We start from the raw sequence: 15,720 nt of genomic DNA on the forward strand, positions 1-15,720 counted from the left end.
TCAAATCATCTAATGTCTTCCATTACATGCAACAGAAATATGTATCACATTTTAAACAATAAATTAAGGTAACTTGTTCCTAAGTATCTAAGTTGCTCTCTATACATACACATGACAGACAACAGCATGCTTAAAGATTTGAAAATAATACAGGATTATAACAATTTCTAACCTATCTTGTAACTTTTCTTTCTTCTTAAAGAATTTTGGCATAAACACATAACCCTCCTGATTCGTATTACTATAAAACTCAGTATCTTCCCATTTTGAGGCAGCATATTAATTAAGAAGCTCTAGACTTGGGAATCAAGTCCTAAATTTAAGTACTAGTTCTTTCCACTACAATTTTATAATAACTTTTTTCTTTTTTTAAACAAATTTTGAAAGTATGAGTAGAAAAATAATTTAACATGCCCACATCCTTAGCATCCAGAACTGAAATTAACATTTTCCATGTTTTCTTTAAGTGTTTTTTTAAAACAACAGTACTACCTCCAGTTAAGTTCCCTTTACCTAGAAATCACAATTATATTAATTTAGAATATATCCGTCTGGGATATTTTAAAGACATTAATATGCATGCATGTATATCCATGAAAAAATACAGTCTCAATATATGTGATTCTATAGCCACATAAATAGTAATATAATAAATATATCATTTTCACAACTTTCTTCAATCTTAATTATGTTTTTGAGATTGTAACTTATATAGATTCAGTGCCTTACTTTTAACAGCTGTCTAATTTCCATCATAATATCGTATCCATTTCTTAATCCACTCCCCTACTGGTAGACACTTAGACTGCTTCAAATTCTTCACTCTCACAGGTAAAAATACGCTGACAAGTGTCACCAAGAATGACTGCACCAATTACCTTCCCTGGCAGCCGAGGATTACCATCTCCCTCAACCCTGAAGACACACAGTGTGGTCAGGTATTTTAATTTTCATAATCTGGTGTTTGACAAATTATATCCCGCTATTGTTTTTGTTTTCTCCACTATTTTAATTTATTTTTTTAATATTTTTATTCATTTTTTTAGAGAGAGAGGAAGGGAGACAGAGATAGAAATATTGATTTGAGAGAGATATAGACCTCCTACTGGGGATGGAGCCTCCAACCTGGGCACATGCCCTGACCAGGAATCGAACCAGGACCTCTCAGTCCATGGGACAATGCTAAATCCACTGAGCCACACCAGCTGAGCATGTTTTCCCACTACTTTAATTTACATCCACAGATTATAAGTGAGGCTACTCATCTTCTCATGCTACTGATCATTTGGGTTTCCTTTTCTGGGAATTGTTTCTGTCCTTCTTTCTATTGATTATTTTATATATTTATCAATATTTTCCTAATACAATGTTAAATTATGTTATCCTATGTTTTTCCCTCATCTCATTTACAGATACATTCAATTACTTTGTAGTTTTTCTTTCATCTTCCATGAATCAGTGTTACAACATGCAAGTGGATTATTTCCTGCTCAGTTAAACTGGAGTCACAATGCATGAGAACACACTAACTGAAGGGAAATAGCAGTTTTAGGAACTTCACCTTTAAACACTCCACGGCAAGGTTTTATGTAGAAAATAGTATTCTTTTACTTTTTAATACTCTATACACCAATAATTGCATACAATAACTTGATTACAATCATTATAATTAAGAAATTATAAGAAAACTACATAAATACCAAATAGGGCATAAGTAAAAGGACAGAGAACCTAAGCAACCAACTATAGGACCAACACAGATGACAACTGATTTTAATGGTTTAATAACCATTCTAAGTGGTTTGGGGGAAAAACTAGTGATCATTATTGTCTGGAACAACACAAAAAAGACAAGAGTAAGTCAAGAGAGTTTTGAGGAAACCTGCATTTTACTTATCCCATTGTGTAGGATTCAAATACAGATTTCATAAACGGTACCAGTCAGTCATTATATCACATACAAAGTGGCCTGGGGCTGTAATCAACTTGCGTACCATGCCATTAAAACTCAAGTACAATAGACAACACAGCTACCTGAATATCAAAAAAAGCAAAATACGAAATTTATTAAACATGGAAAACACTGCAGTCTGGTAAGAGTCGGTGAGAGCTGCTGACACTGAAGGGCGCTCGTGCTGCACAGCTGCCTGCCCAGCGATGCTGCACACTCATCTGTCACACAGCAACTTCCGGGAACACCGCACGCACGTATGACAGTTCCACAGTTGTAACAGCACAGGTTTTAAATATATTAAATATATGAAAGGAAAGTGCTAGCCAATAACATGGTATTAAACTTACATTCTATTCATTTTGACTTTCTGCTTCATAAAAATAACATGAATCCAATCAAACATTGGAAGACGTGACTGAAGTTTTGGTGGGAAAGGCATGCAAACCACATGCAAGATCTCACTTTGATAAAACTTTACAGCTAAAATCCAGTTGTTTCAAGTTGGTAAATTTAAAAATAACTAGTCCTGGTTGAAACTGTTTTACAAAATGATCGAAACTTTAAATAGCTGCGCCTCTATTTAATCAGAAATGTTATTACTATTAACTACTTGACAGAGCTCAGTTGACAGAGCAGTAATTCAAAAATTAAAACAAAATTCTGATAAAGCATCTACAAAATTATAAAATAGACTGGTCTATAAAAATTGAGATCTATAAACTTAATTTATATATCACTTTTTAGAAAAGTTAACAGTTCAAAAAATGAGAAACATACATACAGTTGCTAAGAATGTCTTCAATGAAGCTATTCTGAAATAGGCTTCAAGTCAGTTTGGTGGCTGGAATAGTAGACACCTACTCAGAAGTAAATAAAGTTAATGGTAATGGATTTCACAATATAAGATTCTGCTTTTGAGAGAGCAAATGCCACATGATGGTAACAGCCTGCTTTGGATTTCTCTGCATTTATTGATATCTATGGGATCTTGGGAAAGTACTTAAGTCTTGTCTTTCTGAACAGTAAAATAGAAATAATACTTATTTTTATATCACTGGATGATGGTACTGGTTAAATGAGATAATGTAAGACACTGATAACAAAGGTAAGAATGCATTATTATTCTGATCATAAACAATTCGTTAAAATACTATCATCAAATATGAAAACAGTGATATGGTTTCACAAACTTTTCATGGCTAAGCTAAAATAATCTGAGTCATAATATTCTGCTAAAATAAGCTGATTTTATTCAAATACTCTTTTTTGATATTCTATATAAAACATGTATTTGTTATTATTTTTCAACTGACTCATTATAACATGAAAACGTTGGTTTTCCAATGAAAAATTCCCACATGTGATATAAATTACATTAAGATTTCTCATCTTTGTTGCTATGAAGTTTTTTTACACTTAACTCTCCGTAACTTTGATAAAGTAACATTGGTAAAATAGCTATTTATAATAACAACAGTATCTGCACACTCAACAAAACATAGATTTACTCTATTTTTTTTAGATAGACTCTATTTATATATCTTTATAAAATGTCCTGTACTCTCTGGGATTTGAATCTCCAAACTACACCAAAATCATGCAGCTCACAGTTTTCAATCAACAGGTAAACCCTTGTCCCAAAGAAGCTCACAGTCCAGTACAAGAAAATACACAAACAATAAACCAATACATAAACTACAATATGGTAAATGCCATAATAAGGCTGTTATGGGATGCAGTAAGTCAAGGGAGAGTAGAAAGGTAGGTTTCAAGAGGGGGTAATTAGATCAGTTAAAGAAAGCAGGAAGTCACCAAGTTAGCAAGGGGATAAGAGAGACCATGCAGGCTTGTCCAGAGCACACATGCAAGAGAAAGCAACTAAAACTATCGCGTTCCAGCAAACGAAAGTAGGTCGTTAGCAGACTACAGAATCCACAGGAGGAAGAAGCAGAAAAAACTAAGACCAAAATCCACCAAACACCAGAAGTCTCCTAAGCCACAACAGAGAGGGGCTATGTTTTCAAAGTAATTAAATGACAGCAGAGCTGTTGTCACCGCCACCTCACCTACCACAGAAGAGTCCGCTTCCATCCCTGGTCTGAAATGACCAGGACACAGCTTCTGTGTCTCTTCAGTGGCTTCCCTTTCCCTATGCCCTGCTACTGGAAGAGACTCATCCTAATTCCCCAGTAAAATAAAAAGAAAGAAACAGAGTCAAAAAAGAAAAGGAATTTACCTCCCACGGGTCCTTGCCTTCTAGAAGGAATGTGACTGCCTGTCCATACCTATAACCAAAACAAACCTTGTAACTTCAAATTACAGTATAACCTGAGGTTGGCCTTGAAAAATCATTAACCAAGGACCAAACTGCTCTATTACAACTGCATATCAGTTAAAAAAAAATTTAAGTGTCTATCTCTTAGAAACACAAAAATAAATTCCAGAAGTATTAAAATACAAAATAAAAAATATGACAAAAGCACAATAAAACCTGGGTAAATATTCATCATAATCCTATAACACAGAAGGCTCATCTGTAAAATAAGAGACCTAAAAGCCATATGGGATAAACTGACAGATTTAACAACACAAAAATATAAAACTTCTCTACAGCAAAACACACCAAGAATGACACTAAAAAAGTCTACAAACTGGAGGAGAAATACAACAGGTGAAGAAAGTTTGTTAGCATCCATAAAATATGAAGATGATACAAGTCAAAGTTTTTAAATCCAATAGAAAAAAGGGGAAATATAGGCACAATCAACTCATGATATAATTTATTGAGTAAACACATCTACTTAAAGTTTAGCCCTGGCCAGTTTGGCTCAGCGGTTGGAGCATTGGCCTGCGGACCAGAGAGTCCCAGGTTAGGTTCCCACTAGGGGCACGTATCAAAAAAAAAAGTTTAGCCCTGGCTGGTCTGGCTTAATAGTTAGAGCGTTGGCCCTCAGACTAAAGGGTTGTGGGTTCAATTCAGGTCAAGGGCATGAGCCTGGGTTGCAGGTTAAATCCCCAGCCCTGGTCAGGGTCATGCAGGAAGCAACCAGTCATGTGTCTCTCACACATTGATGACTCTGTCTCTCCCTTTCTCCCTTTATCCCTCCCTCCCTCCCTCCCATCCACTCTCTCTGAAATTCAAAGGAAAAATATCCTTGGGTGAGGATTAACAGAAAAAGAAAAAAAAAGGAATGTTCAAATAAATGAAAATCTGAATTCCAGTGAAATATAATTTACCCCATTAGACTGATAAAGATGAAAAATGATCACATAAGTATTGGCAAGGATGTGGGGAAATGGGTAAAAATTCTATTGATAACAACAGAACGGGAACAATAGAATAGAATTATAACAATAGGAACTTTTTGGTGGGCAATCTGGCAATACTGATTCAAATTTCAATTACATCTACCTTAAAAACAGCAATTCCACATCTAAGTATTCATGCTACAGGAAGATTCACATAAGATCTATACATGCCGATCTGTAATAGAAAGACTAACAGCAAGGCCCTGGCCGGTTGCTCAGTGGTTAGAACGTCGGCCCACAGACCAGAGAGGCCCGGGTTCGGTTTCCGCTAAGGGCATGTACCTCGGTTGCAGTTTGTCCCCGGCCCCATTTGGGGTCGTGTGGGTGGCAACCACTCGATGTGTCTCTCTCATGTCAATGTTTCCCTCTCTTCCTCCCTCTCTCCCTCCAGCTCTATCTCAAGATAAATGAAAAAAAAAAAAAAGTCCTAGGGTAAGGATAAAAAAAAAGACTAATAGCAATAACTATAAACAAGCTGAATACTTATCTGTCAACAATTGTTTGGTTAAATAAACCACCATGAACTGTGCAGCTCTGCAAAGAGTGAGATGCAGTGCTTCTGGGCTAGCAAAGAACATTACAAATGTTGAATGAGAAACAGTTACAACAGCTTACTGTCTGATCTTTGTATTTCCTTTGAATCAAACTTGTGCATGTATTAAAGGAGATGTGGGACTGGCCCCGGGCGTCTTCACTTTCTACTTTGAAGTACTGCAATGTTTTATTTTCTTACAATGAATATGTATAACTTTTATCATTTAAAAATTATTTTCTAGAACCATACCCAAAGTAGGGAATAGTGTCTAGCGTAGATTCTAATTGCTACTGAACTTTCTAGTCTTTCTAGTGCCATCAGTTTCTGAAAAACAGATAGTGTTCGAGGACCTGATTCAAAGCACTTCGTAAGTCAGTTATAAAACAGTCACAGGTTGCAAAGTACAGCACAGGGAATATAGTCAGTACTATTATAACAACTCTGTATGGTGTCAAGACAGGTACCAGACTTGTAGGGGAATCATTTTCTAAGTTATATAACTATCTAATCGCTATGCTGTACACCTGAAACTAATATAATATTATATGTCAACTGTAACTTGTGGGGGGGAAGGTAAGTGTAAAGCCTACAATTTCTGACTTTTCAAATGAAGCCACCTTTGGATTTAAACAGTGTGGACTTGCAAACATTTGGTGGGGTCAGTCTTCTTAACTTCAGCCATTCTAACAGGTGTATTCTCTCTCGTTGTGGATTTAATTGGCATTTCTCTAATGATTAATGATGTTGAGTATATTTTTATTCATTTATGACTGCCTGCCCATACCTATATATATCCTGTAATGAAGCATCTATCTGAATATTTTATCCATTTTCATTGGATTCTTTTTCTTTTTTTAATCTTTATTGTTGAATGTAAAATGTATTACAGGCGCCCCCCTCCCGCCTTTTCCCACACTATTGTCTGTGTCCATTGGTTATGCATATAAGTTCTTTGGTTTATTTCTTCCCACCCACCCCCAACCCCTTTCCCTTTGAGGTTTGTCAGTCTAGCAATGAATTTGTACTTCTTAATCTCTTCACCTTTTTCACCCATTCCCCCAACCCCCCTCCCATCTGGCAACCAACAAAATGTTCTCTGTATCTATGAGAATGTTTCTGTTCCACCTGTTCATTTTGTTTGTAGATTCCATTGTCGACAGATATGTATTCATTGCCATTTGGTTTCTTCATATATTTTACCTTTTTCTTCAAAAAGACCCTTCATCATTTCATATAATATCGGTTTGGTGGTGATGAACTCCTTTAACTTTTTTTTGTCTGGGAAAGTTTTTATATGGCCATCAATTCTAAATGACAGCTTTGCAGGATAGAGTAATCTTGGTTGTAGGTTCTTGCTTTTCATCACTCTGAATATTTCTTGCCACTCCATTCTGGCCTGCAAAGTTTCTTTTGAGAAATCAGCTGACAGCCTTATGGGAACTCCCTTGTAGGTAACTAGCTGCCTTTCTCTTGCTGCTTTTAAGATTCTCTCTTTGGCCCTGGCCAGTTTGGCTCAGCGGTTAGAGCGTCGGCCTGCGGCCCGGAGAGACCGGGGTTCGGTTCCCGCTAAGGGCACGTACTTCGGTTGCAGTTTGTCCCCAGTTTGTCCCCGGCCCTGGTTGGTCGTGCGGGTGGCAGCCACTCGATGTGTCTCTTCACGTCGATGTTTCTCTCTCTCTCTCCCTCCCACTCTATCTGTACAAAAAATGGAAAAATATCCTCGGGTGAGGATAAAAAAAAAAAAAAAAAAAGATTCTCTCTTTGTCTTGAACCTTTTGCATTTTGATGATGATGTGTCTTGGTGTGGGCCTCTTGGGGTTCATCTTGTTTGGGACTCTCTGTGCTTCCTGGACTTGCATGTCTGTTTCCTTCACCAAGTTAGGGAAGTTTCCTGCCATTATTGTTTCAAACAGGTTTTCAATTTCTTGTTCTCGCTCTTCTTCTGGCACCCCAAAGATGCAAATGTTGGCACGCTTGAAGTTGTCCCAGAGGCTCCTTACACTATCCTCATTTTTTTGGATTCTTTTTTCTTTTTGCTGTTCTGATTGGGTATTTTTTGCTTCCTTATATTCCAAATCGATGGTTTGCTTCTTGGATTTACGTACTCTATTATTGAAGCTGTGTAAATTATTCTTTATTTCAGTTAATGCCTCCTTCAATTCTGACTGAGCATCCATCATTTCTGACTGGTCCTTTTTTATGCTCTTGAGGCCCTTACTAAGTTCATTGAGCATCCTTATAAGCAGTATTTTGAACTCAGCATCTGTTAGGTTGCTTATCTCCATTTCGCTTAGTTCTTTTTTTGGCGTTTTGTTCTGTTCTTTCATTTGGGACCTGTTTCTTTGTCTCCTCATTTTGGCTGCCTCCCTGTGTTTGTTTCAGTGTATTACTTAACGAGAGGTATAGGGCTAGCTGAGACCAGATGCTGCTTGTTTGAAAGAATTTAGGAAAAACCTGAAGCAGGATCCAAGACAGGCCAATCCTATGGTTAAGCATGTGGCAACAGCTTGAGTGGGCCTGATAGTTGGGCGGGGCGGGGCCGAGGGGAGTCAGCAGGGCGGGGCTACCAGTGTGAGCCAGGTTGCTGGAGTCCCAGATCTGGCGACTGTCTGCTGCCCCCGGGAAGGGCTCACCAAAGGAACAAAGGCCTCTGACAGCACGTTTGTCTCGGAGAAAGCCCCCTCTCCAGCCCTTGCTCCAGTGCCAAACAGCTCAGTTCTTCCCTGTGTGTCTCTGGTGCCCTCGAGCTGCCTCCCCTCCAAGCTTAGAGGGAGAGAGTCCAGTAAGTCCGTGTGTGGGCCCTTAAAGGAGCTGCCTGGCGATCCAGCCGCCTCAGCCTCTGAGCTTCAGTTCCTGCTGGTTTTTCCAGCCAGAAGTTATGGGGATTCTCTTCCTGGCACTGGAACCGAGCGGGGCGTCTGGTGTGGGACAGGGACCCCTCAGTCCTCAGGGAGGACCTTCCCAGCCGAGGTGTCCTCCTGATTTTTATCCGCCACACGTGGGTGTGGGACCAGCCCCTCTCGCCACCGGCCCTCCTACCAGTCTGGATGTGGCTGCTGCTTTAATTCCGTAGTTGTAGGACTTCCATTCCAGATGATTTCAGGTGGTTTTGAATGATGGTTGTTCTGTAGTTTAGTTGCAACTTTGATGTGGTTGTGGGAGGACGCGATACCGCGTTTACCTACGCCGCCATCTTGACCGGAAGTCCCCTGGATTATTTTTCTTATTGTTTTGTTTGAAGTTCTTATATATTCTAAGTATAAGTAGTGTTAATAGGGATATGTTCAGCAAAGAGTTTTCTCTCGGCATATGGTCTCTTCTCATCCTCTTCATAGTGTCTTTTGAAGAACAGACTTTAATTTTAATAATGTCTAATTAATCAATTTGTTCATATATAGATTGTGCTTTGGGTGTTTCATCTAAGAAATATTTACCTTATTAAGGTCTCAAAAATGTTCCCCTGTGTTTTCTTCTAGAAGCTTTACAGTTTGAGGTTGCACATTTAGGTCTCTGAGCCATTTTGAATTAATATTTGTATAAAGTGCAAGGTATAGATTCAATTTCATTTTTTGTATACTGATAACCAACGTTTAAGCACTATTTGTGGAAAAGGCTATTTTTTTTCCCCTGTATTGCTTTTATTGCTTGTCAAAATCAATTATCTATTTATAAATGGGTTTATTTCTAGACTACCAACCTACTGTTTCATTAATCTATTTGTCATTATTATGCCAATAATTTTATAGTAATTCTTGAAATTAAGTAGTTTTATCCCCTCCTTCCCAAAATTGTTCTTTTTCATAGTTGTTGCTATTCTGAGTTCCTGCATTTCAACATAAATTTTATTTTAGGCAAAAATGCCTGCAAGGATTAGAGTAAAATTTCCTTTGATCTGTACATTAATTTGGTAAAAATCAACATTTTAACAAAGTTGGCTGTTCTATCTGATGTACAGGATATACAGTCAATTTTCAACATTGAAATAATGGTATCTCAATCAGTTATACACCATAACATCTAGAACCATTGCTTCTAGAGGAAATACAAGGTCAGTTCCCTACAAACCTCTGATCATAACATTTTTAACAGTTCACCAACACATAACCTTGTTTTATGTGTGTTTCTGATTCACCTTACTTAATACATGTTGTTGGTTTATTAACACTGAACTCACAGCCAACCAGCATTGTAACTCTTGACTAAAAGGAATGTTTCTAAATACATCTATCTTCCCCATAAGGCACATCGCAACATTCTTGTGCTTAGGAACACTACACAGCACTTTAAACAGCTATATCCCCAACAAAAAAGAAAAAGAAAAATGTAAAAAACATGGCACTAAACAGACCAAGAAAAGGACCGGCATGTCATCCAAGAGCCGAACCAAGAGAGCGAGTGTCACCCCGTTTAGCTTCCGTTCACACTGCACAAGTTAGGGGACTCATTTTCCACCACTCTGCATGCCCAGCCAATGACCACAAAAGCATTGCAAGTATTGATTTGGGGATTACAAATAAAGTTTAGCAAACAACCAATTCACAAACACAGAATCCATGAATAATGAGGCTCAACGGTATCAATTTATTTAGGTAACTTTTCCTTTCAGCAGTATTCTGTAGATCTCAATTTTCTTTCACATATTTTGTTAGATTTATCTATAACTATTTCATATTTTTCATACTGTATTGTTGTATAGTCATATTGTATCCTTCAACCTCACCACATTCATTCATTAGTTCTTGTAGGATTCTTTTTTTTTCCGTGTCACATTTTCTACATGAACAATCAGGTCATCTGCTAATAAAGACAGTTTTGGTCCTTCCATCCCAATCTCAGTACCATTTATTTTATTTTCTTGCACTAGCTAGATGTCCAGGAGAACTCTGAATAAGACTAAAGTGCTTATATCATTTATGCTTAATGTAATTATAAAAATTGTTAGACTTAAATCTATATATATATATTTTTTTTTTTCCTTTATTGATTTTAAAGAGAGAGGAAGAGAAAGGGATAGAGAAACATCAATGAGAGAACATCGATTGGTCGCCTCCTGCACGTCCCGCACTGGGGCCAGCACTCAATCACTGAGCCACACCGGCCGGACTGAATCTGTTTGTTTTGATTCTTTTTTTGTAGACCATAAAGCATAGTTTTATTTATTTTATAAAATGTATACAATTTTTTCATCAAGACAAAAAGTAAAAATAGCCACAGCCACAACAGGGCAAGCATTTAGAGACCAGAGACATTATCTAACACTGCCCACCCCTTTGGCTACCCAAACATCCACACAGACCCTCCCACTCATAATCAAACACCACTCAAGAACATCGTGCTTAATCCTAACAGGACCAACAGCTCTCCAAAATGAGACCCACTAATCCCCACCAGTCAGGAACATCACCCTGGAGATGCTGGATTCTCTTCTCATTCCACCTCTAACCCTACAGATCACAGGCATACCTCAATATACTGTCATATATAGATTAAAATATCAATTTAACCATCACCCACATTCCTTATATGCAATACATTCACATACATGAGAAGCAGAAAAGAAAATACTCATTGCTGCTACAGCCTTCATTTCTGTAATTAATATTTATAATTTCTCTTTTTTCCACCAATCACTCTATGTTCTTTTTGCTCTCAGCCAGGACTTCACGGTTGTGGTATTTTACTGGTAAAATGACTGGACTGGGGCAGCTGTAGTCTTCCATTAATCTCTTACTATTGGGTGTGGAAATACAACAGGGCACCTAGAAAACCCTCCAGTTCCCATACAGTCTCCACGCCACCAATGCAGCAGCAACCTGACTTACCCTCAGTGATCAGGACCAGTCATGCCAACCAGGAGAGTAACCTACTTCTTTGCCTGTAGTTGCAATGGTAGAAGCTCAAAATGACTGAGTGGCAGTATAATCTCTAAGTCCAAAGTGTCAGGGATGGAAAGCAACATTTTTGTGACTGGGTTATTTTGTGCAACAGTGAAAGTAGTCCCTTTTATTTCCACCTCAGCATTGCTGGATCCATGGGAGAAACAGCACCATGATTGTACAAAGTATATACTGCATCCTGTAGACAGCACCCCAACACTGCAGTGTCTCCCAGCTGGCCCTATAAGGGAGTCTTCAGTAGGCCATCTCAGTGTTCTGTAAGTCCAGCTGCTTCTAGATAGCAGAGTGAATGGTAGACCGGAAAACTCCATAGGCATAATCACACTGCTGCATTTCTTTTGCTGTAACATCAACTCTGGTCGAAAGCAGTGTTGTATGGAATACCAAGACTGGAACCAAGGTGTTCGTGGATGTGGTGGTCAAAGACGGCAAATCCATACACAGAATATAACAATTGCTGCTCCCTCATGATGGAAGAAGTCCATGTAATCAACTTGCCACTAGGTGGCTAGTTCCTATGGGGAATGGTGCCACATCTGGAATTCTCTGCAAGCTGGGCCTTCAATGGTGGTTTTAGCTAAGTCAGTCTTGATGGGAGGAAGTCCATGTTGTTGTGTCCACTGATAACCTCTAGCTCAATTCCATGGCCATTTTCTATGTGAGCTTGTTGCGAGCAATGATTGCGTTGCTGGGGAAAGGAAATGACTGCTAGGAATGTAACCTAAGAATCCTGAAACACCAATCTGAAAGAATATTTGCACTCCTATGTTCATAGCAGTGCTATTTACAATACCTAAGATCTAGAAACAGCCCAAGTGCCCATCAGTAGATGAGTGGATAAAAAAGCTGTGGTATATTTACACAGTGGAATACTATACAGCTGTAAGAAAGAAAGATCTGTTACCCTTTGAGACTACATGGAGGGACCTGGATAGTATTATGCTAAGTGAAATAAGCCAATCAGAGAAAAACAAGTATCACATGATCTCACTTATTTATGGAATATAAAGAACAAAATAAGCTGACGATCAAAATAGATCCAGAGACATAGGAGTACAGACTGACAAACCTCAGAGGGAAGGGGGATGGGAGATAAAACAAAGAATTTATATGCATATATGTATAACCAATGGACACAGACAATAATAGTTTGGGGAAGGCAGGAGTGGGGTGAAAGCAGGGAGGAGGGGGTCAATGGTAGAAAAAAGGGGGGACATGTGTAATATTTTCAACAATAAAGATTTAAAAAAATAGCCCTGGTCGGTTTGGCTTAGCGGTTGGAGCATCGGCCTGCGGACCAGAGAGTCCTGGGTTCGGTTCCCGCTAGGGGCACGTACCAAAAAAATAATAATAATAATAAAAATAATTTTAAAAAATAAAGGGAATGGCTGACATCTACAGAGGGAGATTTTTCTATTACTGATTCAATGTTTATATTTTCTATTTCTTCTTGAGTCAGTTTTGATAAGTATTTCTAGGAATTTGCCCATTTCTTGTAGGTTAGATAATTCTTTCCTATATTTATTTATAGTATTCCCTTATCTTTTTTATTTCTTTAAGGTCAGTGCTTATATCCTCATTTTCATTTCTGATTTTAGTTCTATGCATTTTTTTTTTTAAATCCTTACCCAAGGATATTTTTTCATTTATCTTCAGATAGAGTGGGAGGGAGGGGAGAGAGAGAGAAACATCAATGTGAGAGAAACACATCGATTGACTGCCTCCCTCACAACCCTGACCAAGGCTGGGGATCAAACCTGCAACCCAGGTACTTGCTCTTGACCAGGAATTAAACCTTCATCCCTTTGGTCTGAGGGCCAATGCCCTAACTGCTGAGCAAACTGGTCAGGGCCTGTTTGTCAATTTTGTTGACCTTTCAAAGAACCAACTTTTGGTTTTGCTGATTCTCCATATTGTTTCCTATTCTCTATTTTATCTCCACAGTAATCTTTATTATCCCTTCTCTTTGTTAGTGTGAGATTTAATTTGCTCCTCTTTTCTCGTTTCCTTAAGGTTGTTTTAGATCTTTCTTCTTCCTTTATGTCAGCGATTTTCAACTGTATGCCACAAGAATTTTTAAAACATGCAATACCTCTTTAGTCAGTGGCACTGACCTCTTTTCCCTTAGATTGTCAAATAAAAAAATGACAACAGTCAACACAACAATAGCCATCTGGTGTGAATGACCTCTCTTGAACTACAAATATATAGGTCATGTAATAGAGTTGCATCTTATTGGTCATGTCAGATAATGAGGTTGCATCTTGGTACCAGAAATCTTTATACAAAAATATAGGCACCTGATTATTTTAAAAGCCACTTTGGTGCAAAAAGTGCAGGTAAGTATTTTTTTTGTAAATCAATCAAAATTATACAAAGTATATGTTTTGGTGTGCTGCAGAATTTTAGCAATTAGTTTGTGTGTGCCATGAGATGAAAGAGGTTGAAAATCACTGCTTTGTGTAAGTCTTTACTGCTAAAAATTTCCCACCACTTTCACTGCATCTCACAAGTTATGGCATAGTATTTTCATTTTCATTCATCTCTTAATTATTTTCTAATTTTACCTGTGATTTCTTCTTTGAACTGCTGGTCATTTAAGACTGTGTTGTTTAATTTCCACATATTTGTGAACTTTCCAGTATTCTTTCTGTTGTTATTGATTTCTAGATTCATTCCACTTTGACCAGAGAAGCTACTTTGTATGACTTCAGTCTTTTAAAATGTATTGGAACTTTTGCCTGGCTGGTATGGCCCAGTGGACTGAGCGTTGTCCCATGGACTGGGAGGTCCTGCTTTGATTCCCGATCAGGGCACAGGCCCAGGGTGCGGGTTTGATCCCCAATAGGGGGCATGCAGGAGGCAGTCAATCCATGTTTGTCTCTCACATTGATGTTTCTCTCTCCCTTCTTCTCTCTCTAAAAAAAATCAATTAAAAAACATATTTTTAAAAATGTACTGGAACTTGTTTGTAGCTTAACATATGGTCTATTCCTGAAGAAAGTCTCATGTGCACTCTAGAAGAATGTGCATTCTGCTTTGCTGGGTGTTTTGTATATATCTGTTATGTCTAATTGGTTTATATTTTTGTTCAAGTCTTCTGTTTCCTTACTGATCTGTCTAGATGTTCCATCCCTTATTACAGCTGAGGCAAGCATCTTAGTTTTTGATTAGATGACAAAAACCGTGGACTTTACATTGTTGAGTTCTGAACTGTGCTGTGTCAAATTTGTTTTTGTGCACAATTAAGTTACTTAGGATCACTTGCAGCCTTCTGAGACTTCCCAATGCCCCATGTATTACAAGATCCGTATACTCTGGACAGTGGAGACACAGACCATGCCCAGCATTCTGCGAGCTCTGGAAATTTTCTTACTGTTTTCCAATAGTTCTTTCACTGGCTTTGAGTAGGTCCTGTCACCATCTACAGATCAAAACTCAGCCAAAGACTGAAGGGGAACCCTCTACAGATCTCCAGAATGCATACATGTGTGCGTGCACTCCTTGACTGAAATATACACTCAATATGCCTGCCCACTACAGTCCCTTCTCTCTGGTACTCTGCCCTACGACTCTCACCCCTTGGTCTTCACAAACTCTGATCTGTGTTCCTGTCTCAGCAAGCCTGGGCTGTCTGCTCTGGTGCCTCCTCCTTGCACTGCAGCCTGTGAACAACCACTAGGCTCTCCTGTAAAAGCTGCAACAGAAGGGCTTGTCCCATTTGTTTCTGTTCTCAGGGATCAGTCTGCTGCCACCTGTCATCCAATATCTAAAAACCACTATTTACATATTCTGTAATATGTTCTCATGTTGTTTATAAAGGAAGGGTATATGGTATTGCTGCATAACAAATCACCCCTAACAGCTTCTGAGGTTCAGCAATCACGCTGAAGCTTAGTTGGGTGGTTCTGGCTCAAGATCTCTCGCGAGGCTGCCATCGCGGTGTCGGTGGGCCAGCAGTCTAGGGCTGGAAGGAAGCCGGAGATCTGTTTCCAGGAAGGCTGTCACACACTGACGGAGGCTGG

The 15,720-nt window shown here is 38.6% G+C and overlaps 1 protein-coding gene across 8 annotated transcripts in view; it reads right to left on the bottom strand.

Moving 5' to 3' along the window:
• The window catches only part of STAU2 (staufen double-stranded RNA binding protein 2), a 281,591-nt gene that overhangs the window by 253,098 nt on the left and 12,773 nt on the right, over nucleotides 1-15,720 (bottom strand). For 2 of the 8 annotated variants that reach the window (XM_036263705.1, XM_036263710.1), the window contains exon 1: nucleotides 4,191-4,211. The exons of 5 other annotated variants lie outside the window; for them this stretch is intronic. The gene's annotated coding sequence lies outside the window, so the exon portion shown is untranslated. Of the gene's footprint in view, nucleotides 1-4,190; nucleotides 4,240-15,720 lie in introns of those variants that run through there. One more of the 8 variants, XM_036263706.1, reaches the window with a different exon arrangement.

Source organism: Molossus molossus, unplaced genomic scaffold (assembly GCF_014108415.1).
Source record: "Molossus molossus isolate mMolMol1 unplaced genomic scaffold, mMolMol1.p scaffold_m16_p_16, whole genome shotgun sequence".
Classification (NCBI taxonomy): domain Eukaryota; kingdom Metazoa; phylum Chordata; class Mammalia; order Chiroptera; family Molossidae; genus Molossus; species Molossus molossus.